This window comes from Giraffa tippelskirchi, chromosome 5 (assembly GCF_054371585.1).
Source record: "Giraffa tippelskirchi isolate mGirTip1 chromosome 5, T2T-mGirTip1v1.2.pri, whole genome shotgun sequence".
NCBI classification, from domain to species: Eukaryota; Metazoa; Chordata; class Mammalia; order Artiodactyla; family Giraffidae; genus Giraffa; species Giraffa tippelskirchi.
In genome coordinates this window covers 87,217,049-87,242,085 of record NC_137279.1, presented here as the reverse complement: position 1 = coordinate 87,242,085, position 25,037 = coordinate 87,217,049, and the positions used below count along the sequence as shown (strand labels likewise).

Sequence of the window (25,037 nt, the reverse complement as noted above, 5' to 3'; positions counted from 1 at the left end):
TCCGTCGGACATGAGCACACTATTGGAAACCCACTGTACTTCTCCCACAGCCGCCACTACGACATTGGAGGAAGGTTTAAAAATTAAGCTAAATCGATAGGTAACTGAGTAAGCCGGAAACAGGTGAGCTATCACGATCCCAACCCTGGGTACATATCCGTGAAAGCCGCAGCTCTGGATTCGGCAAGACACGTGCAAACCCCACGGTCACTGCAGCACCGTGCGCCACAGCCGAGGCGAGGAGAGAACCCTAGTGTCCGTCACCAACGGCTCACCCACGAAGATGCAGTACCAGAGAAAGGCAGAGAATGGGGTGTCTCTGAGCCGTCCACAAGAGACAAATAGTGTCACTGGCAGCAACAGCGGCCGGAGCTGCAGACTATTACCCTCGGTGAGGGAAGACACAGAGAAGGGCACAGATGGGTGGATTCTAAAGTGTTGTACACCTTAATCCCTGTGCCAAACAGCGACAGACACCCAGCCACAGGAAAGCAACTTGGGGCTTCCCAAGGGCAAAGTCAGGGCCGGAGGGATGAATGAGGAGCTGGGCTCCACGGATATACCGTAGTAGGACTGCATAGAAAGGAGAGGAGCCACAAGGATACACAGGATACCACAGGGAATAAGATCCAGTATCCTACCCTTCCAGAACAGCATCTGCTACTACATGGAAGTCAGTCCGTCGAGGGTCGGTCCAACGATAGGAAGAAGAAGAGCTTCCCATATGACCCAGCAAACCCAATGCTGGGTACCCATCGGGAGAAGACCAAAGCCCTAATGGGTAGAGATGCAGGCATCCCCCAGGGTCATCGCAGCCCTCTATGCCGTAGCCGGGACATGGGATACGCCCAAGTGCCCGTCGGCAGGTGGCCGGCACAAGAAGATGAGGCGTATCTGTCCCGTGGAATATGACGCAGCCATCAAGAAGGAGCAGCCTTTGCCGTGGGCCCCAACGCCAGATGGACCCACGCAAGAGTCCACTTGGTGAAGTGAGTCGGGTGGAGAGGGACAAAGCTTTGTGGAACCTAACAACTAACACAAAGGAATCCACGTGCAAAGGGGAAACCGACGTTCAGACGGTTTGGAGAAACCGTACACCGGGCTACCCAAGGGGAAAGGCAGGGGAGGGAGGAAAGTTGGAGTCGGATGGAGAGATAGGACATCCTATAGGTACAGTAGGTAAGCAACAAAGCTTTACTGTGTAGCATGCGAACTGTATTCGAATCTCGCCTTCAGCTACAATGCAAAATCACCTGAAAGAGAACAGGGGACTGAATCACTTTGCTGTGCACCTGAAACTAACCCAGGGATGTAAATCAGTTCCACCTGTGTTGGAAGAAGCAGAAAAAGGAGCAGGCCGGGGGTGGGGGTGGGGGTGGGGGTGGGGGTGGGGGTGGGACGGGGGAAGGCAGTCCAGTGGGACAAAAGCAAAGGCAGGTTCCTTGACAAGAGCAGGATTTGCCATGGCTGAGGGAGGAACGGGGCCTGCGGCGGGTGTTGGGGATGGGGGAGATGGGGGTGGGGCGGGGGGAGCAGGGTGGGGGGGCGATGGGCCCGGTTGGCGGAGTAGGGCGATGGTGAAGGTGCAGGCTGAGGTGGTGGTGCTCTTGGGGCAGGGCTGATGCTGAGCTGAGGCGGGCAAGAGGGTTTCAGGGGAGGGGGTGGTGTTTGAGCTGGTGAGGGCGTTGCTGGTGGAAACCTCTCTCTGCCCAGGGACAAAAGATGAATCGAGAGTACAGTCCGCCGGGAGCTGGTGGACTTCTTTGCAACTCCTCCTGCAAGGCGATGCTCCAGGGACCCTCCCGGGAAAAGGGAGGTATCCTTGCCAGATGCGGCAACTTCCTTGCCCCTGGCTGTGCAAACGTAGTGTGATTGATTTTCGGAGTGTGGGGAGAGTGAGCCAGGGAGCTTGGAGACGTGAGGAAAGGTGAAGAGGGGAGGCGGCTGGGCGCCAGCGGTGGGGTATTCCTTCCAGTGAAATCCCTGAGCCACCGGCTGGGTCCGGGTGAGGAAGCGAGTAAACACAGGGGAGGTATCTGGGCGCACGGGCGGCTGAGCCTGCGGGGTTTGGGGCCACGGAGCCTCGGCAGCAGGGCCGAGAGTGTGTGGGGTGGGGGGCCGTCCGCGCGGGAGAGGCAGCTGGCGGCAGGGAGCAGCCAGCGGTTGCAGGAGCCCTGCCTTGAGCGCGTTTCAGTGGGCAGACCTAGCTGGGCCCTGGGGCTGCCCTGCGGGACCAAAAGGGGACGCAGTGGCTGCATGGGCCGGGAATCGAACCCGGGCCTCCCGCGTGGCAGGCGAGAATTCTACCACTGAACCACCCATGCACCGGTGGCCGCCGCCGCCCGCCGCTGCCCCAGAGGCGCTGGCCGCCACCCGCCCGTCACTGCTCACTGCTCGCCCGTGGGCATCTCTCTGCTCCATCGGGCGGGCGACCTGAAAGCCAGGATCCGGGCGCGTGCAGGACCCCGGGGCGCGAGCCCTCGAGGGACCCCCGGGCGGCGGGACGCCGGCCCACTCGGGACGCGGCTCCCGCGCCTTCTGCGCCGACCACGGCCGCCGCGACGCTGTCGGTGCCGCCCGAGGGGCCCGCGAGCCGACGCCGTCTGGCCGGCGCGGGGATCCCTGTCAGGGCAGGCGCTGCGTGGTCGCTGCGGCCGCGCACCGACGTTCCTCTCAGCGACCGCGGAGTCCCGACCCAAAGTCCCTCTGGCGGGCTGGCTTTCCGGCCGGGGCGGGGTGGGGCGTGCGAGAGCGGGCGGGGGCCGGGACTCCGGGCTCGGGCCGTGCCGGATGCGCGAGCGTGGGAGCGCGACGCGCAGAGCGGCGCTCAGGCCCAAGGACGCAAAGGCGTGTGACACCCTGGCTCCTGCGCTCCCGAGGGGTCCGGCTCTGACGGATTGGTGGTGGTGAGGAGGGGCCCTTTGGCAGAGCGGCTCCTGGCTCGGCGACTGCAGGCTGAGGCAGCGAGCGCGCCAGGGCGAGCCTGGCTCCGGCCCGGGCAGCGGCTTTCCCCGGGAACGGGCGCGGTGGCGCCGAGGTCGGGGGCGCGGGCCGGGCGCCTGTGGGTGGGGTGGACGGGCACGCAGGGCTTCCGCTCACTCCCCAGCGGAGCACCCTTCCCGGGACGGACTCGTGCACGGAGGGCCGGTGTTGGCTGGCCAGCAGGAAGGCTGGGTGGCACGCGTCCCGGGCGGGAGGCAGGCAGGTGTGGCCCGGCCAAGGCCGCAAGGCGGTGAAGCCTCGAGGGCACGCAGCACCCCAGGCGGCCAAGGCGGGGGCTCGGCCGCCTCGGTGTGGCTGGGGAGCACAGGCGGGGCGGCCGGGCGGGCGCGGACGACAGGGTGCCGGCCGGAGGGAGAGCTGCCCGGGGCGGACGGGGAAGCAAGGCTGCGAGAGCGACTTGGCCGTTCACCAGGCAGAAGTCGGAGCGCTGGCGAAGCGAGGAGGGCTTGCCACCCGCCGCGGGGCTGCGTGCGTCGGCGCGGACGGGGGCGGGGTGGAGCGGGGCCGTGGGAGTGGGAGTGGGAGTGGGGGGATGGGCGAGGGTGGGCGAAGGGGAGGCGGGGAGGCGGGGAGGCAGGAAAACCGGCAGCTGCAGGCGCAGCCAGCTGGGGAGGACAGATGCGCTGAGAAGGACTGAAGGTTCCTGGTGTGGGCTGCAGGTGGCGGGGAGGGCGTGTGTGGAGAACGGCAGTGGCGCGGGGAGGACGGGCGCGTTTGTCGGGCGGGCCAAAAGGCTGGCTTGTCAGGAGTGGGATTCGAACCCACGCCTCCAGGGGAGACTGCGACCTGAACGCAGCGCCTTAGACCGCTCGGCCATCCTGACGGCGGGCCTGGGCGGGCGCGTGGCCGCTCGCCTGGCTGGGACCCGACGCGGCGCGAGCCCCGGCGCCCTTGGCGGGACGCGCGGTGCGCCGCGCCAGGCAGGCGGGCGGCCGTCTGGTGTGCGTGAGCGACGGAGCCGGCGCGCGGCGGCCGGCCGAGGCGCCTGGCTCCGCCGCCGGTCGCGCCCTCGCCCACGCCTGGCCCCGGACCCAGCCGGACCCTTGGCGTGCCGGCCCCTACCCACCCGCGCCTGTCCTCGCCAGACGCGGGCCGGCGGCGCGCCCACCGTGTCCTCGCAGCCTCGCGTGCCTTCTCGGGCCCCCTTCTCCCGGCGGAATGGCCGCGTTGCAGGCAAGAGGCGGCGCGCGCTAGGAGTTTCCCGTGTCCCCCGGGTCCGCGTCCCTGTCGGGGTCGGGGGCTGCCGCTCTGACTGAGGCGGCTGGTTTGGTGTGCGGTCGGGTCGGGGCCCGTGGCGGGCAGGGGGAGGCGTCGGCAGGCAGCCCGAGAGCCCGAGAGCGGCCGGGCGGCAGGGCGGTCGCCGCCGTCCTCGTTAGTATAGTGGTGAGTATCCCCGCCTGTCACGCGGGAGACCGGGGTTCGATTCCCCGACGGGGAGGCAACACACCCTTTTTGGTGGCCGCGGTCGCTCTCTGGCCCGCCGCCTGGCCCCCAAGGGCCCTTCGTCTCCTCCCTCCGCCTTTGGGCGAGGCGCCGGGGCGCCGCCCACGGCGGGGCCCGGTCTACCGACCGTCGACCCCCTCGAGCCGTGCAGCCCTCCAGCCCGAGCCCTTGGTCGTCGCCGGGCGCTCGGTCGCCACGGCGGAGCCAGGGCCTCCTTGGCGACCCCACGGCCTTGCCCGACCATAGCCGGATCTTGCGGCCCGCCCGCCCACAGTGGCTGCCGCAGTGGGCTCCTAGGCTCGCGACGCCCCCGCGGCGCGGCGCGGCACAGCGCCGGGAGGCGTGCAGGCGCGTGGGTCCCGTGTGCCCCTGTCGTCGTGGCAAGTGGCGTCGCCCAGCGCCCGGTGGAGAAGGGCTTTGGCCAGCTGGGTGCTGGCAGCTGCGAGCTGCGTGCCCCGCCTTGCCCCCCGGGGGTGAGGGCGGAGGCGTCCGCGGGCCGCGGCGGGGAGCGAAGGGCCGGAGGGCCGCAAGGGCGCGGGAGCGGCGCCCCGGGGCGGGCACGCCGGTGGACCCCGGCTGCTGCGTAGCGCTGGCGCAGATGGGGCGCCGCGCGGCTGCTGGGAGCGCCGGCGGCGGCGCAGAGCCGCCGGCTGACGGGGCGTCGGGGCAGGGATGCGGCGGCGGCGGCGGCGGCAGGAGTGTGCTGGGGCGAGCCCGGGGCCGGCGTCTGGCGGCGGCCCGGGCTGTGCAGCGTTGGTGGTATAGTGGTGAGCATAGCTGCCTTCCAAGCAGTTGACCCGGGTTCGATTCCCGGCCAACGCAGCGGGCCGACCTTTTGCTGAGTTGCAGCGCCCTCCCGGCAGGGGCGTTCGGGGGAGAGAGCGCTTGGAGCAGGGAGCCAGCTGGCCCGCGGCTTTTGGCGTGGGCGCGAGAAGCCGGCGGCGAGGGACAGTGTTTTGAGGGTGCCGAAAACAAGACGCACGCTAGGGCAGGCGGACTGACAGGGAGGGCGGGCGGGCGGGCGGGCGGCTGGACTTGCGGAGGCCGGGTGTGGGCACCAAGGTGGCATGGAGGCGCTGGGTTCAGCGGGAGCAGGCGAGGGCCGAGTCCCGGCGCTCCCTGGTGGTCTAGTGGTTAGGATTCGGCGCTCTCACCGCCGCGGCCCGGGTTCGATTCCCGGTCAGGGAAGCCTTTCTTCTTCCTCTCCGCCTGCCACCTCCCGATCTCCTCGCCGCCGGACCTTTCCACCCTTTTAGCCTACGCTGGCTCCGCGGGCCCCAGCGCTGCGACAGAGGCCCCCGGGCACCTGCACCTCCAGCCCAAGCAGGATGCAGGGCCCCCCCGCCACGGCGTCCCCGGGGGCAAACCTTTTGGTCTCGGTGGCAACCGCGCACCGCTTCCACCACGACCCGCCTGAGGCCTCCCATCCCCGGCCTCCCTCCCCCGTGAGGGGCTGCGGCTGGTGCCCCTGGAGGCGGCGGCGGTGATGCTCCCGGCCTTGTGCTGGTTCTCCTGCTGTTGGTGGTGGGAAGGAGGCGGGGTGGGGGAGGGTGGGGGGGAGGGGAGGGGGCTGCGGTGGGCGCCCGCGCCGGCCGGCAGCGGCGGTGGCGGTGGCGGTGGCGGTGGCGGTGGCGGTGGCGGTGGCCACAGCCGAAGGTGAGCGAGGGGGATCTGCCTCTGGGAGTGGGGCCGGTGGCCGCGGTCGCGCCTCCCTTCCCATGTCCCTCATGCCAGCCCCTCTCTGGGCGGCTCGGCCATTGCGCGCCCGGTCCCGGGCTGCCTGTGACCCCCGTGCGGCGCTGCTGACTCCGAGAGGGTTCTGGTCTTGAGTGGGCTCTGGGAGGCGGACCACGGCGCCCGGGAGGCATCAGTACCAGTTCAGTCGCTCAGTGCACTGCAGCAGCCCAGGCCTCCCTGTCCATCACCAACTCCCGGAGCTCACTCAAACTCGTGTCCGTCCAGTCGGTGATGCCATCCAACCACCTCATCTTCTGGCGTGTCGTCCCCGTCTCCTCCTGCCTTCCATCAGGGGCTTTTGCAGTGAGTCAGTCCTTCGCATCGGGTGGCCAGAGGATGGGAGTTTCAGCTTCAGCATCAGTCCTTCCAATGAATATTCAGGACTGATTTCCCCTACGATTCACTGGTTCGAGCTCCCGGCAGTCCAAGGGACTCTCAAGAGTCTTCTCCAACACCGCACTTCAAAAGCATCTATTCTCCGGCGCTCAGCTTCTTTATACTCCAACTCTCACATCTGTACGTGGACTACTGGAGAACCCGTAGCTTTCCCGAGAGGGAGCCGCCTCGCAGAGTCACGTCTCTGCTTTTCAATATGCTGTCTAGTTTTGGTCATAGTTTCTCTCCCAAGGAGCGAACGTCGTTTACATTTCACGGCCGCAGCCACCGTCTGCAGTGATTTGGGAGCCCCCCAAGATGAAGTCAGGCTTCAGCAATACGTGAACCGTGAACTTCCAGATGTTCAAGCTGGTTTTAGAAAGGGCAGAGGAACCAGAGATCAACTTGCCAATATCCGCTGGATCATCGAAAAAGCAAGAGCGTTCCAGAAAAACATCTATTTCTGCTTTATTGACGATGCCAAAGCCTTTGACTGTGTGGATCACAATACACTGTGGAAAATTCTGAAAGAGATGGGAATACCAGACCATCTGACCTGTCTCTTGAGAAACCTGTATGCAGGTCAGGAAGCAACAGTTAGAACTGGACATGGAACAACAGACTGGTTCCAAATAGGAAAAGGAGTACGTCAAGGCTGTACGTTGTCACCCTGCTTATTTAACTTCTATGCAGAGGACATCATGAGAAACGCTGGGCTGGAAGAAACACAAGCTGGAATCAAGATTGCCGGGAGAAATATCGATAACCTCAGATATGCAGATGACACCACCCTTATGGCAGAAAGTGAAGAAGAACTAAAGAGCCTCTTGATGAAAGTGAAAGAGGAGAGTGAAAGAGTTGGCTTAAAGCTCAACGTTCAGAAAACTAAGATCTTGCCATCTGGTCCCATCGCTTCATGGGAAATAGATGGGGAGACAGTGGAAACAGTGTCAGACTTCATTTTCTTGGGCTCCAAAATCACTGCTGATGGTGATTGCAGCCATGAAATTAAAAGACGCTTACTCCTTGGAAGGAAGGTTATGGACAACCTAGATAGCGTACTGAAAAGCAGAGACATTACTTCGCCAACAAAAGCCCATCTAGTCAGGGCTATGGTTTTTCCGGTGGTCGTGTATGGATGTGAGAGTTGGACGGTGAAGAAAGCTGAGCGCCGCAGAATTGATGCTTTTGAACTGTGCTGTTGGAGAAGACTCTTGAGAGTCCCTTGGACCGCAAGGAGATCCAATCAGTCCATCCTAAAGGAGATCAATCCTGGGTGTTCACTGGAAGGACTGATGTTGAAGCTGAAGCTCCAGTACTTTGGCCACCTCATGCGAAGAGTTGGCTCATTGGAAAAGACCCTAATGCTGGGTAGGGTGGAGGGCAGGAGGAGAAGGGGACGACAGAGGATGAGATGGTTGGATGGCATCACCGACTCGATGGACATGGGTTTGGGTAGACTCCGGGAGTTGGTGATGGACAGAGAGGCCTGGCGTGCTGCAATTCACGGAGTCGCAAAGAGTCGGACACGACTGAGCGATTGAACTGAACTGAACAAGATGAAGTCTCTCCCGGGTTCCCTTGTGTCCCCATCCATTTGCCATGAAGTGATGGGACCGGATGCCACGACCTTCGTTTTCTGAATGCTGAGTTGTAAGCCAACGTTTTCACTCTCCTCTTTCACATTCATCAAGAGGCTCTTGCGTTCTTCTTCGCTCCCCCGGAGGCACAGGGGTGAAGATGAATGTGGACCTGTGCCGCGAGTCACACCACGGCAGCCGTGGAAGTGAGAGAGAAGGCAGATCCGGGCGGGGCGGGCCGGCCGGGAAAACCTAGCCAACCAGCCGGGAGGCGGCAGATGCGCTCGAGGCCGCGATGCCTGCCAGGGTGGACACCCCAACCGGCGTGGTATTTCCCTTGCCTGACCACAGCTCTCAGTGCTACCGGAGTGAGGCAAGATGTACCCAGGTCTCCCTCCCCCACTCCTAACCCAGGGTGGGCACTCGGGCTCGCGCGCGCATGCACACACACACACCCCCCCACACACACACAGAGCGCCCTGTTCCACATACCCCTCACCTAGTTATGACCTCTTATAGTTTCCCATTCTCTCCAAACCGTCTATCCAGGATCCACTCCATCCCTCTCCCCAACCTGTCATCGTCTTCCCCTAGGAACTCTCCCCGAGGGTAATCGCCCACCGCAGCCTCCTCTCCGCCAGATCTTGGGCTGGTGTGTCAGCAAAGGATGTCTCGTCTGTTCAAGGACCGTGTCCTTCGCGGGGAGGGGAAGTGGACGGCCGATGAAGCGCACCAACGTGCGGCGAGGGCGGCACACTCGGGCGCGATGGGACAGAGCCGATTCCCCTGTGGCAGTGGATCCCCCGTGGCCCGACGTGTGCTTGCCGTCGCCGCAGGAGGTTTCCTCGACGCCCCTGCCGGGGCCTTGGGCGCCAGCGTGCATGGCTGAGAGTGCGGGCCGAAGGCGCTTGGGGCCATGGTTGGTGGCCGCCCCACGTGGATCAGGGAATGGGGCAGAACGATGGCAGGGAGAGGGGGCGGTGGCGAGCCGGGTGCTGGGAGGCAGGCCCAGGGGTGCTTGGGCGGGGCGTCTGCGCGGAGTGCCGGCGGGAAGGGGGAGGCGTGGGGCTGGCGGGGACCTGGCCGAAAGAAAGATCGGCAGGCCACTGGAGCGGGGCCTCTGCAGAAGCATGGGGGCGGTGGCGACGCCATGCCAGGCACATGTGTGAGGCTGGGACAGATCTGCGTTAGGGGTGGGCGTGCGGTATGGGTGGGTCGGAGGAGCCGGAGGGAGGCCCGCACTGGGGGACACCGGGGCAGGGCAGGGAAGGACAAGGACGTGTGAGAGATGGGCCGGGGCTCCAGGGGCTTGGTGGCGGGTAGATGGGGCCGAGCCTGGAGGGTGGCAGGAAAGGCAGATGGCAGGCGGTGACAGTGGGGGGGGGGCTCCATTCGGGCGGGGTGGCGTGTCAGCGTGCGTGCCACACTGCTGCGTGGTGGTGCAGGGTGCTCAGGCTCAGCGGTGGGCTGGGGCTCTGGGCGGTGGCTGGGACGCAGGCAAGCGAACGACAGCAACGGAGTGCCAGACAGGGGCCAGACCCGGGCTGAAAGGCCTGGGCCCACCGTACCGCCCCAGAGCCCAAAGTCACCACTCATCAGGAGCAAATGTCCAGTCTCGGGTGTGACATTGCTGGGGGTCAGGGTGGGATGGGGTGTGGTGGTAGGGAGCGGGGGTGGCCGAGATTTCGTGAGGACCGAGGAGAGCTCCCATATGACCGAGCACACCCCCTCCAGGGTACATACCTGCAGAGTACCAAACTCGGAGAGATCTAAAGGTCCCTACACCGCCATGTATGTAGCAGCAGTATTTGCCACAGCCGAGACGTGGAACAAGCCCCAGTGCCCATCCACAAATGGCGGGCACAAGAAGATGTGGCATAGATGGAGCATGGACATATCACTCGGTCATAAAGAAAGAAGGGAAGCATTGCCACTTGTCAAAAGCCACGATGGACCTAGAGACTCTTGACACTCGGTGAAGAAAGTCAGACCGAGTTGGACAAACGCATGTGGAATGTGTAAACTAATACGACACGAACCTATTTGCCGAAGAGAAACCGACTCCCAAAGAAAACCACCGTAGGGTAACGCAAGCGGTAAGGCAGCGGTGGAGGGATGGCTGTGGAGCTGCAACGAACAGATCCGCAGGACCATGTGTAAAGGGAGAAGCCACAAGCTTATCCAGTTCAACGCAGGGACTAAGAGTCAGTATCCTGTAATAACCTCCAACGGAAAAGAGTCTGAAAACACGTAGGAAATCTGAAATCTGTACATGGGAAACAGAACCGCTTTGCAGTCCGTCGGACATGAGCACACTATTGGAAACCCACTGTACTTCTCCCACAGCCGCCACTACGACATTGGAGGAAGGTTTAAAAATTAAGCTAAATCGATAGGTAACTGAGTAAGCCGGAAACAGGTGAGCTATCACGATCCCAACCCTGGGTACATATCCGTGAAAGCCGCAGCTCTGGATTCGGCAAGACACGTGCAAACCCCACGGTCACTGCAGCACCGTGCGCCACAGCCGAGGCGAGGAGAGAACCCTAGTGTCCGTCACCAACGGCTCACCCACGAAGATGCAGTACCAGAGAAAGGCAGAGAATGGGGTGTCTCTGAGCCGTCCACAAGAGACAAATAGTGTCACTGGCAGCAACAGCGGCCGGAGCTGCAGACTATTACCCTCGGTGAGGGAAGACACAGAGAAGGGCACAGATGGGTGGATTCTAAAGTGTTGTACACCTTAATCCCTGTGCCAAACAGCGACAGACACCCAGCCACAGGAAAGCAACTTGGGGCTTCCCAAGGGCAAAGTCAGGGCCGGAGGGATGAATGAGGAGCTGGGCTCCACGGATATACCGTAGTAGGACTGCATAGAAAGGAGAGGAGCCACAAGGATACACAGGATACCACAGGGAATAAGATCCAGTATCCTACCCTTCCAGAACAGCATCTGCTACTACATGGAAGTCAGTCCGTCGAGGGTCGGTCCAACGATAGGAAGAAGAAGAGCTTCCCATATGACCCAGCAAACCCAATGCTGGGTACCCATCGGGAGAAGACCAAAGCCCTAATGGGTAGAGATGCAGGCATCCCCCAGGGTCATCGCAGCCCTCTATGCCGTAGCCGGGACATGGGATACGCCCAAGTGCCCGTCGGCAGGTGGCCGGCACAAGAAGATGAGGCGTATCTGTCCCGTGGAATATGACGCAGCCATCAAGAAGGAGCAGCCTTTGCCGTGGGCCCCAACGCCAGATGGACCCACGCAAGAGTCCACTTGGTGAAGTGAGTCGGGTGGAGAGGGACAAAGCTTTGTGGAACCTAACAACTAACACAAAGGAATCCACGTGCAAAGGGGAAACCGACGTTCAGACGGTTTGGAGAAACCGTACACCGGGCTACCCAAGGGGAAAGGCAGGGGAGGGAGGAAAGTTGGAGTCGGATGGAGAGATAGGACATCCTATAGGTACAGTAGGTAAGCAACAAAGCTTTACTGTGTAGCATGCGAACTGTATTCGAATCTCGCCTTCAGCTACAATGCAAAATCACCTGAAAGAGAACAGGGGACTGAATCACTTTGCTGTGCACCTGAAACTAACCCAGGGATGTAAATCAGTTCCACCTGTGTTGGAAGAAGCAGAAAAAGGAGCAGGCCGGGGGTGGGGGTGGGGGTGGGGGTGGGGGTGGGGGTGGGGGTGGGGGTGGGGGTGGGACGGGGGAAGGCAGTCCAGTGGGACAAAAGCAAAGGCAGGTTCCTTGACAAGAGCAGGATTTGCCATGGCTGAGGGAGGAACGGGGCCTGCGGCGGGTGTTGGGGATGGGGGAGATGGGGGTGGGGCGGGGGGAGCAGGGTGGGGGGGCGATGGGCCCGGTTGGCGGAGTAGGGCGATGGTGAAGGTGCAGGCTGAGGTGGTGGTGCTCTTGGGGCAGGGCTGATGCTGAGCTGAGGCGGGCAAGAGGGTTTCAGGGGAGGGGGTGGTGTTTGAGCTGGTGAGGGCGTTGCTGGTGGAAACCTCTCTCTGCCCAGGGACAAAAGATGAATCGAGAGTACAGTCCGCCGGGAGCTGGTGGACTTCTTTGCAACTCCTCCTGCAAGGCGATGCTCCAGGGACCCTCCCGGGAAAAGGGAGGTATCCTTGCCAGATGCGGCAACTTCCTTGCCCCTGGCTGTGCAAACGTAGTGTGATTGATTTTCGGAGTGTGGGGAGAGTGAGCCAGGGAGCTTGGAGACGTGAGGAAAGGTGAAGAGGGGAGGCGGCTGGGCGCCAGCGGTGGGGTATTCCTTCCAGTGAAATCCCTGAGCCACCGGCTGGGTCCGGGTGAGGAAGCGAGTAAACACAGGGGAGGTATCTGGGCGCACGGGCGGCTGAGCCTGCGGGGTTTGGGGCCACGGAGCCTCGGCAGCAGGGCCGAGAGTGTGTGGGGTGGGGGGCCGTCCGCGCGGGAGAGGCAGCTGGCGGCAGGGAGCAGCCAGCGGTTGCAGGAGCCCTGCCTTGAGCGCGTTTCAGTGGGCAGACCTAGCTGGGCCCTGGGGCTGCCCTGCGGGACCAAAAGGGGACGCAGTGGCTGCATGGGCCGGGAATCGAACCCGGGCCTCCCGCGTGGCAGGCGAGAATTCTACCACTGAACCACCCATGCACCGGTGGCCGCCGCCGCCCGCCGCTGCCCCAGAGGCGCTGGCCGCCACCCGCCCGTCACTGCTCACTGCTCGCCCGTGGGCATCTCTCTGCTCCATCGGGCGGGCGACCTGAAAGCCAGGATCCGGGCGCGTGCAGGACCCCGGGGCGCGAGCCCTCGAGGGACCCCCGGGCGGCGGGACGCCGGCCCACTCGGGACGCGGCTCCCGCGCCTTCTGCGCCGACCACGGCCGCCGCGACGCTGTCGGTGCCGCCCGAGGGGCCCGCGAGCCGACGCCGTCTGGCCGGCGCGGGGATCCCTGTCAGGGCAGGCGCTGCGTGGTCGCTGCGGCCGCGCACCGACGTTCCTCTCAGCGACCGCGGAGTCCCGACCCAAAGTCCCTCTGGCGGGCTGGCTTTCCGGCCGGGGCGGGGTGGGGCGTGCGAGAGCGGGCGGGGGCCGGGACTCCGGGCTCGGGCCGTGCCGGATGCGCGAGCGTGGGAGCGCGACGCGCAGAGCGGCGCTCAGGCCCAAGGACGCAAAGGCGTGTGACACCCTGGCTCCTGCGCTCCCGAGGGGTCCGGCTCTGACGGATTGGTGGTGGTGAGGAGGGGCCCTTTGGCAGAGCGGCTCCTGGCTCGGCGACTGCAGGCTGAGGCAGCGAGCGCGCCAGGGCGAGCCTGGCTCCGGCCCGGGCAGCGGCTTTCCCCGGGAACGGGCGCGGTGGCGCCGAGGTCGGGGGCGCGGGCCGGGCGCCTGTGGGTGGGGTGGACGGGCACGCAGGGCTTCCGCTCACTCCCCAGCGGAGCACCCTTCCCGGGACGGACTCGTGCACGGAGGGCCGGTGTTGGCTGGCCAGCAGGAAGGCTGGGTGGCACGCGTCCCGGGCGGGAGGCAGGCAGGTGTGGCCCGGCCAAGGCCGCAAGGCGGTGAAGCCTCGAGGGCACGCAGCACCCCAGGCGGCCAAGGCGGGGGCTCGGCCGCCTCGGTGTGGCTGGGGAGCACAGGCGGGGCGGCCGGGCGGGCGCGGACGACAGGGTGCCGGCCGGAGGGAGAGCTGCCCGGGGCGGACGGGGAAGCAAGGCTGCGAGAGCGACTTGGCCGTTCACCAGGCAGAAGTCGGAGCGCTGGCGAAGCGAGGAGGGCTTGCCACCCGCCGCGGGGCTGCGTGCGTCGGCGCGGACGGGGGCGGGGTGGAGCGGGGCCGTGGGAGTGGGAGTGGGAGTGGGGGGATGGGCGAGGGTGGGCGAAGGGGAGGCGGGGAGGCGGGGAGGCAGGAAAACCGGCAGCTGCAGGCGCAGCCAGCTGGGGAGGACAGATGCGCTGAGAAGGACTGAAGGTTCCTGGTGTGGGCTGCAGGTGGCGGGGAGGGCGTGTGTGGAGAACGGCAGTGGCGCGGGGAGGACGGGCGCGTTTGTCGGGCGGGCCAAAAGGCTGGCTTGTCAGGAGTGGGATTCGAACCCACGCCTCCAGGGGAGACTGCGACCTGAACGCAGCGCCTTAGACCGCTCGGCCATCCTGACGGCGGGCCTGGGCGGGCGCGTGGCCGCTCGCCTGGCTGGGACCCGACGCGGCGCGAGCCCCGGCGCCCTTGGCGGGACGCGCGGTGCGCCGCGCCAGGCAGGCGGGCGGCCGTCTGGTGTGCGTGAGCGACGGAGCCGGCGCGCGGCGGCCGGCCGAGGCGCCTGGCTCCGCCGCCGGTCGCGCCCTCGCCCACGCCTGGCCCCGGACCCAGCCGGACCCTTGGCGTGCCGGCCCCTACCCACCCGCGCCTGTCCTCGCCAGACGCGGGCCGGCGGCGCGCCCACCGTGTCCTCGCAGCCTCGCGTGCCTTCTCGGGCCCCCTTCTCCCGGCGGAATGGCCGCGTTGCAGGCAAGAGGCGGCGCGCGCTAGGAGTTTCCCGTGTCCCCCGGGTCCGCGTCCCTGTCGGGGTCGGGGGCTGCCGCTCTGACTGAGGCGGCTGGTTTGGTGTGCGGTCGGGTCGGGGCCCGTGGCGGGCAGGGGGAGGCGTCGGCAGGCAGCCCGAGAGCCCGAGAGCGGCCGGGCGGCAGGGCGGTCGCCGCCGTCCTCGTTAGTATAGTGGTGAGTATCCCCGCCTGTCACGCGGGAGACCGGGGTTCGATTCCCCGACGGGGAGGCAACACACCCTTTTTGGTGGCCGCGGTCGCTCTCTGGCCCGCCGCCTGGCCCCCAAGGGCCCTTCGTCTCCTCCCTCCGCCTTTGGGCGAGGCGCCGGGGCGCCGCCCACGGCGGGGCCCGGTCTACCGACCGTCGACCCCCTCGAGCCGTGCAGCCCTCCAGCCCGAGCCCTTGGTCGTCGCCGGGCGCTCGGTCGCCACGGCGGAGCCAGGGCCTCCTTGGCGACCCCACGGCCTTGCCCGACCATAGCCGGATCTTGCGGCCCGCCCGCCCACAGTGGCTGCCGCAGTGGGCTCCTAGGCTCGCGACGCCCCCGCGGCGCGGCGCGGCACAGCGCCGGGAGGCGTGCAGGCGCGTGGGTCCCGTGTGCCCCTGTCGTCGTGGCAAGTGGCGTCGCCCAGCGCCCGGTGGAGAAGGGCTTTGGCCAGCTGGGTGCTGGCAGCTGCGAGCTGCGTGCCCCGCCTTGCCCCCCGGGGGTGAGGGCGGAGGCGTCCGCGGGCCGCGGCGGGGAGCGAAGGGCCGGAGGGCCGCAAGGGCGCGGGAGCGGCGCCCCGGGGCGGGCACGCCGGTGGACCCCGGCTGCTGCGTAGCGCTGGCGCAGATGGGGCGCCGCGCGGCTGCTGGGAGCGCCGGCGGCGGCGCAGAGCCGCCGGCTGACGGGGCGTCGGGGCAGGGATGCGGCGGCGGCGGCGGCGGCAGGAGTGTGCTGGGGCGAGCCCGGGGCCGGCGTCTGGCGGCGGCCCGGGCTGTGCAGCGTTGGTGGTATAGTGGTGAGCATAGCTGCCTTCCAAGCAGTTGACCCGGGTTCGATTCCCGGCCAACGCAGCGGGCCGACCTTTTGCTGAGTTGCAGCGCCCTCCCGGCAGGGGCGTTCGGGGGAGAGAGCGCTTGGAGCAGGGAGCCAGCTGGCCCGCGGCTTTTGGCGTGGGCGCGAGAAGCCGGCGGCGAGGGACAGTGTTTTGAGGGTGCCGAAAACAAGACGCACGCTAGGGCAGGCGGACTGACAGGGAGGGCGGGCGGGCGGGCGGGCGGCTGGACTTGCGGAGGCCGGGTGTGGGCACCAAGGTGGCATGGAGGCGCTGGGTTCAGCGGGAGCAGGCGAGGGCCGAGTCCCGGCGCTCCCTGGTGGTCTAGTGGTTAGGATTCGGCGCTCTCACCGCCGCGGCCCGGGTTCGATTCCCGGTCAGGGAAGCCTTTCTTCTTCCTCTCCGCCTGCCACCTCCCGATCTCCTCGCCGCCGGACCTTTCCACCCTTTTAGCCTACGCTGGCTCCGCGGGCCCCAGCGCTGCGACAGAGGCCCCCGGGCACCTGCACCTCCAGCCCAAGCAGGATGCAGGGCCCCCCCGCCACGGCGTCCCCGGGGGCAAACCTTTTGGTCTCGGTGGCAACCGCGCACCGCTTCCACCACGACCCGCCTGAGGCCTCCCATCCCCGGCCTCCCTCCCCCGTGAGGGGCTGCGGCTGGTGCCCCTGGAGGCGGCGGCGGTGATGCTCCCGGCCTTGTGCTGGTTCTCCTGCTGTTGGTGGTGGGAAGGAGGCGGGGTGGGGGAGGGTGGGGGGGAGGGGAGGGGGCTGCGGTGGGCGCCCGCGCCGGCCGGCAGCGGCGGTGGCGGTGGCGGTGGCGGTGGCGGTGGCGGTGGCGGTGGCCACAGCCGAAGGTGAGCGAGGGGGATCTGCCTCTGGGAGTGGGGCCGGTGGCCGCGGTCGCGCCTCCCTTCCCATGTCCCTCATGCCAGCCCCTCTCTGGGCGGCTCGGCCATTGCGCGCCCGGTCCCGGGCTGCCTGTGACCCCCGTGCGGCGCTGCTGACTCCGAGAGGGTTCTGGTCTTGAGTGGGCTCTGGGAGGCGGACCACGGCGCCCGGGAGGCATCAGTACCAGTTCAGTCGCTCAGTGCACTGCAGCAGCCCAGGCCTCCCTGTCCATCACCAACTCCCGGAGCTCACTCAAACTCGTGTCCGTCCAGTCGGTGATGCCATCCAACCACCTCATCTTCTGGCGTGTCGTCCCCGTCTCCTCCTGCCTTCCATCAGGGGCTTTTGCAGTGAGTCAGTCCTTCGCATCGGGTGGCCAGAGGATGGGAGTTTCAGCTTCAGCATCAGTCCTTCCAATGAATATTCAGGACTGATTTCCCCTACGATTCACTGGTTCGAGCTCCCGGCAGTCCAAGGGACTCTCAAGAGTCTTCTCCAACACCGCACTTCAAAAGCATCTATTCTCCGGCGCTCAGCTTCTTTATACTCCAACTCTCACATCTGTACGTGGACTACTGGAGAACCCGTAGCTTTCCCGAGAGGGAGCCGCCTCGCAGAGTCACGTCTCTGCTTTTCAATATGCTGTCTAGTTTTGGTCATAGTTTCTCTCCCAAGGAGCGAACGTCGTTTACATTTCACGGCCGCAGCCACCGTCTGCAGTGATTTGGGAGCCCCCCAAGATGAAGTCAGGCTTCAGCAATACGTGAACCGTGAACTTCCAGATGTTCAAGCTGGTTTTAGAAAGGGCAGAGGAACCAGAGATCAACTTGCCAATATCCGCTGGATCATCGAAAAAGCAAGAGCGTTCCAGAAAAACATCTATTTCTGCTTTATTGACGATGCCAAAGCCTTTGACTGTGTGGATCACAATACACTGTGGAAAATTCTGAAAGAGATGGGAATACCAGACCATCTGACCTGTCTCTTGAGAAACCTGTATGCAGGTCAGGAAGCAACAGTTAGAACTGGACATGGAACAACAGACTGGTTCCAAATAGGAAAAGGAGTACGTCAAGGCTGTACGTTGTCACCCTGCTTATTTAACTTCTATGCAGAGGACATCATGAGAAACGCTGGGCTGGAAGAAACACAAGCTGGAATCAAGATTGCCGGGAGAAATATCGATAACCTCAGATATGCAGATGACACCACCCTTATGGCAGAAAGTGAAGAAGAACTAAAGAGCCTCTTGATGAAAGTGAAAGAGGAGAGTGAAAGAGTTGGCTTAAAGCTCAACGTTCAGAAAACTAAGATCTTGCCATCTGGTCCCATCGCTTCATGGGAAATAGATGGGGAGACAGTGGAAACAGTGTCAGACTTCATTTTCTTGGGCTCCAAAATCACTGCTGATGGTGATTGCAGCCATGAAATTAAAAGACGCTTACTCCTTGGAAGGAAGGTTATGGACAACCTAGATAGCGTACTGAAAAGCAGAGACATTACTTCGCCAACAAAAGCCCGTCTAGTCAGGGCTATGGCTTTTCCGGTGGTCGTGTATGGATGTGAGAGTTGGACGGTGAAGAAAGCTGAGCGCCGCAGAATTGATGCTTTTGAACTGTGCTGTTGGAGAAGACTCTTGAGAGTCCCTTGGACCGCAAGGAGATCCAATCAGTCCATCCTAAAGGAGATCAATCCTGGGTGTTCACTGGAAGGACTGATGTTGAAGCTGAAGCTCCAGTACTTTGGCCACCTCATGCGAAGAGTTGGCTCATTGGAAAAGACCCTAATGCTGGGTAGGGTGGAGGGCAGGAGGAGAAGGGGACGACAGAGGATGAGATGGTTGGATGGCATCACCGACTCGATGGACATGGGTTTGGGTAGACTCCGGGAGTTGGTGATGGACAGAGAGGCCTGGCGTGCTGCAATTCACGGAGTCGCAAAGAGTCGGACACGACTGAGCGATTGAACTGAACTGAACAAGATGAAGTCTCTCCCGGGTTCCCTTGTGTCCCCATCCATTTGCCATGAAGTGATGGGACCGGATGCCACGACCTTCGTTTTCTGAATGCTGAGTTGTAAGCCAACGTTTTCACTCTCCTCTTTCACATTCATCAAGAGGCTCTTGCGTTCTTCTTCGCTCCCCCGGAGGCACAGGGGTGAAGATGAATGTGGACCTGTGCCGCGAGTCACACCACGGCAGCCGTGGAAGTGAGAGAGAAGGCAGATCCGGGCGGGGCGGGCCGGCCGGGAAAACCTAGCCAACCAGCCGGGAGGCGGCAGATGCGCTCGAGGCCGCGATGCCTGCCAGGGTGGACACCCCAACCGGCGTGGTATTTCCCTTGCCTGACCACAGCTCTCAGTGCTACCGGAGTGAGGCAAGATGTACCCAGGTCTCCCTCCCCCACTCCTAACCCAGGGTGGGCACTCGGGCTCGCGCGCGCATGCACACACACACACCCCCCCACACACACACAGAGCGCCCTGTTCCACATACCCCTCACCTAGTTATGACCTCTTATAGTTTCCCATTCTCTCCAAACCGTCTATCCAGGATCCACTCCATCCCTCTCCCCAACCTGTCATCGTCTTCCCCTAGGAACTCTCCCCGAGGGTAATCGCCCACCGCAGCCTCCTCTCCGCCAGATCTTGGGCTGGTGTGTCAGCAAAGGATGTCTCGTCTGTTCAAGGACCGTGTCCTTCGCGGGGAGGGGAAGTGGACGGCCGATGAAGCGCACCAACGTGCGGCGAGGGCGGCACACTCGGGCGCGATGGGACAGAGCCGATTCCCCTGTGGCAGTGGATCCCCCGTGGCCCGACGTGTGCTTGCCGTCGCCGCAGGAGGTTTCCTCGACGCCCCTGCCGGGGCCTTGGGCGCCAGCGTGCATGGCTGAGAGTGCGGGCCGAAGGCGCTTGGGGCCATGGTTGGTGGCCGCCCCACGTGGATCAGGGAATGGGGCAGAACGATGGCAGGGAGAGGGGGCGGTGGCGAGCCGGGTGCTGGGAGGCAGGCCCAGGGGTGCTTGGGCGGGGCGTCTGCGCGGAGTGCCGGCGGGAAGGGGGAGGCGTGGGGCTGGCGGGGACCTGGCCGAAAGAAAGATCGGCAGGCCACTGGAGCGGGGCCTCTGCAGAAGCATGGGGGCGGTGGCGACGCCATGCCAGGCACATGTGTGAGGCTGGGACAGATCTGCGTTAGGGGTGGGCGTGCGGTATGGGTGGGTCGGAGGAGCCGGAGGGAGGCCCGCACTGGGGGACACCGGGGCAGGGCAGGGAAGGACAAGGACGTGTGAGAGATGGGCCGGGGCTCCAGGGGCTTGGTGGCGGGTAGATGGGGCCGAGCCTGGAGGGTGGCAGGAAAGGCAGATGGCAGGCGGTGACAGTGGGGGGGGGGCTCCATTCGGGCGGGGTGGCGTGTCAGCGTGCGTGCCACACTGCTGCGTGGTGGTGCAGGGTGCTCAGGCTCAGCGGTGGGCTGGGGCTCTGGGCGGTGGCTGGGACGCAGGCAAGCGAACGACAGCAACGGAGTGCCAGACAGGGGCCAGACCCGGGCTGAAAGGCCTGGGCCCACCGTACCGCCCCAGAGCCCAAAGTCACCACTCATCAGGAGCAAATGTCCAGTCTCGGGTGTGACATTGCTGGGGGTCAGGGTGGGATGGGGTGTGGTGGTAGGGAGCGGGGGTGGCCGAGATTTCGTGAGGACCGAGGAGAGCTCCCATATGACCGAGCACACCCCCTCCAGGGTACATACCTGCAGAGTACCAAACTCGGAGAGATCTAAAGGTCCCTACACCGCCATGTATGTAGCAGCAGTATTTGCCACAGCCGAGACGTGGAACAAGCCCCAGTGCCCATCCACAAATGGCGGGCACAAGAAGATGTGGCATAGATGGAGCATGGACATATCACTCGGTCATAAAGAAAGAAGGGAAGCATTGCCACTTGTCAAAAGCCACGATGGACCTAGAGACTCTTGACACTCGGTGAAGAAAGTCAGACCGAGTTGGACAAACGCATGTGGAATGTGTAAACTAATACGACACGAACCTATTTGCCGAAGAGAAACCGACTCCCAAAGAAAACCACCGTAGGGTAACGCAAGCGGTAAGGCAGCGGTGGAGGGATGGCTGTGGAGCTGCAACGAACAGATCCGCAGGACCATGTGTAAAGGGAGAAGCCACAAGCTTATCCAGTTCAACGCAGGGACTAAGAGTCAGTATCCTGTAATAACCTCCAACGGAAAAGAGTCTGAAAACACGTAGGAAATCTGAAATCTGTACATGGGAAACAGAACCGCTTTGCAGTCCGTCGGACATGAGCACACTATTGGAAACCCACTGTACTTCTCCCACAGCCGCCACTACGACATTGGAGGAAGGTTTAAAAATTAAGCTAAATCGATAGGTAACTGAGTAAGCCGGAAACAGGTGAGCTATCACGATCCCAACCCTGGGTACATATCCGTGAAAGCCGCAGCTCTGGATTCGGCAAGACACGTGCAAACCCCACGGTCACTGCAGCACCGTGCGCCACAGCCGAGGCGAGGAGAGAACCCTAGTGTCCGTCACCAACGGCTCACCCACGAAGATGCAGTACCAGAGAAAGGCAGAGAATGGGGTGTCTCTGAGCCGTCCACAAGAGACAAATAGTGTCACTGGCAGCAACAGCGGCCGGAGCTGCAGACTATTACCCTCGGTGAGGGAAGACACAGAGAAGGGCACAGATGGGTGGATTCTAAAGTGTTGTACACCTTAATCCCTGTGCCAAACAGCGACAGACACCCAGCCACAGGAAAGCAACTTGGGGCTTCCCAAGGGCAAAGTCAGGGCCGGAGGGATGAATGAGGAGCTGGGCTCCACGGATATACCGTAGTAGGACTGCATAGAAAGGAGAGGAGCCACAAGGATACACAGGATACCACAGGGAATAAGATCCAGTATCCTACCCTTCCAGAACAGCATCTGCTACTACATGGAAGTCAGTCCGTCGAGGGTCGGTCCAACGATAGGAAGAAGAAGAGCTTCCCATATGACCCAGCAAACCCAATGCTGGGTACCCATCGGGAGAAGACCAAAGCCCTAATGGGTAGAGATGCAGGCATCCCCCAGGGTCATCGCAGCCCTCTATGCCGTAGCCGGGACATGGGATACGCCCAAGTGCCCGTCGGCAGGTGGCTGGCACAAGAAGATGAGGCGTATCTGTCCCGTGGAATATGACGCAGCCATCAAGAAGGAGCAGCCTTTGCCGTGGGCCCCAACGCCAGATGGACCCACGCAAGAGTCCACTTGGTGAAGTGAGTCGGGTGGAGAGGGACAAAGCTTTGTGGAACCTAACAACTAACACAAAGGAATCCACGTGCAAAGGGGAAACCGACGTTCAGACGGTTTGGAGAAACCGTACACCGGGCTACCCAAGGGGAAAGGCAGGGGAGGGAGGAAAGTTGGAGTCGGATGGAGAGATAGGACATCCTATAGGTACAGTAGGTAAGCAACAAAGCTTTACTGTGTAGCATGCGAACTGTATTCGAATCTCGCCTTCAGCTACAATGCAAAATCACCTGAAAGAGAACAGGGGACTGAATCACTTTGCTGTGCACCTGAAACTAACCCAGGGATGTAAATCAGTTCCACCTGTGTTGGAAGAAGCAGAAAAAGGAGCAGGCCGGGGGTGGGGGTGGGGGTGGGGGTGGGGGTGGGGGTGGGGGTGGGACGGGGGAAGGCAGTCCAGTGGGACAAAAGCAAAGGCAGGTTCCTTGACAAGAGCAGGATTTGCCATGGCTGAGGGAGGAACGGGGCCTGCGGCGGGTGTTGGGGATGGGGGAGATGGGGGTGGGGCGGGGGGAGCAGGGTGGGGGGGCGATGGGCCCGGTTGGCGGAGTAGGGCGATGGTGAAGGTGCAGGCTGAGGTGGTGGTGCTCTTGGGGCAGGGCTGATGCTGAGCTGAGGCGGGCAAGAGGGTTTCAGGGGAGGGGGTGGTGTTTGAGCTGGTGAGGGCGTTGCTGGTGGAAACCTCTCTCTGCCCAGGGACAAAAGATGAATCGAGAGTACAGTCCGCCGGGAGCTGGTGGACTTCTTTGCAACTCCTCCTGCAAGGCGATGCTCCAGGGACCCTCCCGGGAAAAGGGAGGTATCCTTGCCAGATGCGGCAACTTCCTTGCCCCTGGCTGTGCAAACGTAGTGTGATTGATTTTCGGAGTGTGGGGAGAGTGAGCCAGGGAGCTTGGAGACGTGAGGAAAGGTGAAGAGGGGAGGCGGCTGGGCGCCAGCGGTGGGGTATTCCTTCCAGTGAAATCCCTGAGCCACCGGCTGGGTCCGGGTGAGGAAGCGAGTAAACACAGGGGAGGTATCTGGGCGCACGGGCGGCTGAGCCTGCGGGGTTTGGGGCCACGGAGCCTCGGCAGCAGGGCCGAGAGTGTGTGGGGTGGGGGGCCGTCCGCGCGGGAGAGGCAGCTGGCGGCAGGGAGCAGCCAGCGGTTGCAGGAGCCCTGCCTTGAGCGCGTTTCAGTGGGCAGACCTAGCTGGGCCCTGGGGCTGCCCTGCGGGACCAAAAGGGGACGCAGTGGCTGCATGGGCCGGGAATCGAACCCGGGCCTCCCGCGTGGCAGGCGAGAATTCTACCACTGAACCACCCATGCACCGGTGGCCGCCGCCGCCCGCCGCTGCCCCAGAGGCGCTGGCCGCCACCCGCCCGTCACTGCTCACTGCTCGCCCGTGGGCATCTCTCTGCTCCATCGGGCGGGCGACCTGAAAGCCAGGATCCGGGCGCGTGCAGGACCCCGGGGCGCGAGCCCTCGAGGGACCCCCGGGCGGCGGGACGCCGGCCCACTCGGGACGCGGCTCCCGCGCCTTCTGCGCCGACCACGGCCGCCGCGACGCTGTCGGTGCCGCCCGAGGGGCCCGCGAGCCGACGCCGTCTGGCCGGCGCGGGGATCCCTGTCAGGGCAGGCGCTGCGTGGTCGCTGCGGCCGCGCACCGACGTTCCTCTCAGCGACCGCGGAGTCCCGACCCAAAGTCCCTCTGGCGGGCTGGCTTTCCGGCCGGGGCGGGGTGGGGCGTGCGAGAGCGGGCGGGGGCCGGGACTCCGGGCTCGGGCCGTGCCGGATGCGCGAGCGTGGGAGCGCGACGCGCAGAGCGGCGCTCAGGCCCAAGGACGCAAAGGCGTGTGACACCCTGGCTCCTGCGCTCCCGAGGGGTCCGGCTCTGACGGATTGGTGGTGGTGAGGAGGGGCCCTTTGGCAGAGCGGCTCCTGGCTCGGCGACTGCAGGCTGAGGCAGCGAGCGCGCCAGGGCGAGCCTGGCTCCGGCCCGGGCAGCGGCTTTCCCCGGGAACGGGCGCGGTGGCGCCGAGGTCGGGGGCGCGGGCCGGGCGCCTGTGGGTGGGGTGGACGGGCACGCAGGGCTTCCGCTCACTCCCCAGCGGAGCACCCTTCCCGGGACGGACTCGTGCACGGAGGGCCGGTGTTGGCTGGCCAGCAGGAAGGCTGGGTGGCACGCGTCCCGGGCGGGAGGCAGGCAGGTGTGGCCCGGCCAAGGCCGCAAGGCGGTGAAGCCTCGAGGGCACGCAGCACCCCAGGCGGCCAAGGCGGGGGCTCGGCCGCCTCGGTGTGGCTGGGGAGCACAGGCGGGGCGGCCGGGCGGGCGCGGACGACAGGGTGCCGGCCGGAGGGAGAGCTGCCCGGGGCGGACGGGGAAGCAAGGCTGCGAGAGCGACTTGGCCGTTCACCAGGCAGAAGTCGGAGCGCTGGCGAAGCGAGGAGGGCTTGCCACCCGCCGCGGGGCTGCGTGCGTCGGCGCGGACGGGGGCGGGGTGGAGCGGGGCCGTGGGAGTGGGAGTGGGAGTGGGGGGATGGGCGAGGGTGGGCGAAGGGGAGGCGGGGAGGCGGGGAGGCAGGAAAACCGGCAGCTGCAGGCGCAGCCAGCTGGGGAGGACAGATGCGCTGAGAAGGACTGAAGGTTCCTGGTGTGGGCTGCAGGTGGCGGGGAGGGCGTGTGTGGAGAACGGCAGTGGCGCGGGGAGGACGGGCGCGTTTGTCGGGCGGGCCAAAAGGCTGGCTTGTCAGGAGTGGGATTCGAACCCACGCCTCCAGGGGAGACTGCGACCTGAACGCAGCGCCTTAGACCGCTCGGCCATCCTGACGGCGGGCCTGGGCGGGCGCGTGGCCGCTCGCCTGGCTGGGACCCGACGCGGCGCGAGCCCCGGCGCCCTTGGCGGGACGCGCGGTGCGCCGCGCCAGGCAGGCGGGCGGCCGTCTGGTGTGCGTGAGCGACGGAGCCGGCGCGCGGCGGCCGGCCGAGGCGCCTGGCTCCGCCGCCGGTCGCGCCCTCGCCCACGCCTGGCCCCGGACCCAGCCGGACCCTTGGCGTGCCGGCCCCTACCCACCCGCGCCTGTCCTCGCCAGACGCGGGCCGGCGGCGCGCCCACCGTGTCCTCGCAGCCTCGCGTGCCTTCTCGGGCC

At 64.7% G+C, this 25,037-nt stretch overlaps 12 non-coding genes across 12 annotated transcripts; 6 read left to right on the top strand and 6 right to left on the bottom strand.

Moving 5' to 3' along the window:
- Positions 1-2,253: 2,253 nt before the first annotated feature.
- Positions 2,254-2,324, bottom strand: TRNAG-GCC (transfer RNA glycine (anticodon GCC)). Its single transcript has one exon. It is a non-coding gene; the product is annotated as a tRNA-Gly (tRNA).
- A 1,419-nt stretch (positions 2,325-3,743) lies between these two features.
- TRNAL-CAG (transfer RNA leucine (anticodon CAG)) lies at positions 3,744-3,826 on the bottom strand. Its single transcript has one exon. It is a non-coding gene; the product is annotated as a tRNA-Leu (tRNA).
- Positions 3,827-4,369: 543 nt separating this feature from the next.
- Positions 4,370-4,441, top strand: TRNAD-GUC (transfer RNA aspartic acid (anticodon GUC)). Its single transcript has one exon. It is a non-coding gene; the product is annotated as a tRNA-Asp (tRNA).
- Positions 4,442-5,196: 755 nt separating this feature from the next.
- TRNAG-UCC (transfer RNA glycine (anticodon UCC)) lies at positions 5,197-5,268 on the top strand. Its single transcript has one exon. It is a non-coding gene; the product is annotated as a tRNA-Gly (tRNA).
- Positions 5,269-5,562: 294 nt separating this feature from the next.
- Positions 5,563-5,634, top strand: TRNAE-CUC (transfer RNA glutamic acid (anticodon CUC)). The gene has a single exon. It is a non-coding gene; the product is annotated as a tRNA-Glu (tRNA).
- Positions 5,635-12,705: 7,071 nt separating this feature from the next.
- Positions 12,706-12,776, bottom strand: TRNAG-GCC (transfer RNA glycine (anticodon GCC)). The gene has a single exon. It is a non-coding gene; the product is annotated as a tRNA-Gly (tRNA).
- Positions 12,777-14,195: 1,419 nt separating this feature from the next.
- On the bottom strand, positions 14,196-14,278 carry TRNAL-CAG (transfer RNA leucine (anticodon CAG)). Its single transcript has one exon. It is a non-coding gene; the product is annotated as a tRNA-Leu (tRNA).
- A 543-nt stretch (positions 14,279-14,821) lies between these two features.
- TRNAD-GUC (transfer RNA aspartic acid (anticodon GUC)) lies at positions 14,822-14,893 on the top strand. The gene has a single exon. It is a non-coding gene; the product is annotated as a tRNA-Asp (tRNA).
- A 755-nt stretch (positions 14,894-15,648) lies between these two features.
- On the top strand, positions 15,649-15,720 carry TRNAG-UCC (transfer RNA glycine (anticodon UCC)). The gene has a single exon. It is a non-coding gene; the product is annotated as a tRNA-Gly (tRNA).
- A 294-nt stretch (positions 15,721-16,014) lies between these two features.
- TRNAE-CUC (transfer RNA glutamic acid (anticodon CUC)) lies at positions 16,015-16,086 on the top strand. The gene has a single exon. It is a non-coding gene; the product is annotated as a tRNA-Glu (tRNA).
- A 7,059-nt stretch (positions 16,087-23,145) lies between these two features.
- On the bottom strand, positions 23,146-23,216 carry TRNAG-GCC (transfer RNA glycine (anticodon GCC)). The gene has a single exon. It is a non-coding gene; the product is annotated as a tRNA-Gly (tRNA).
- A 1,419-nt stretch (positions 23,217-24,635) lies between these two features.
- Positions 24,636-24,718, bottom strand: TRNAL-CAG (transfer RNA leucine (anticodon CAG)). The gene has a single exon. It is a non-coding gene; the product is annotated as a tRNA-Leu (tRNA).
- Positions 24,719-25,037: the final 319 nt, after the last annotated feature.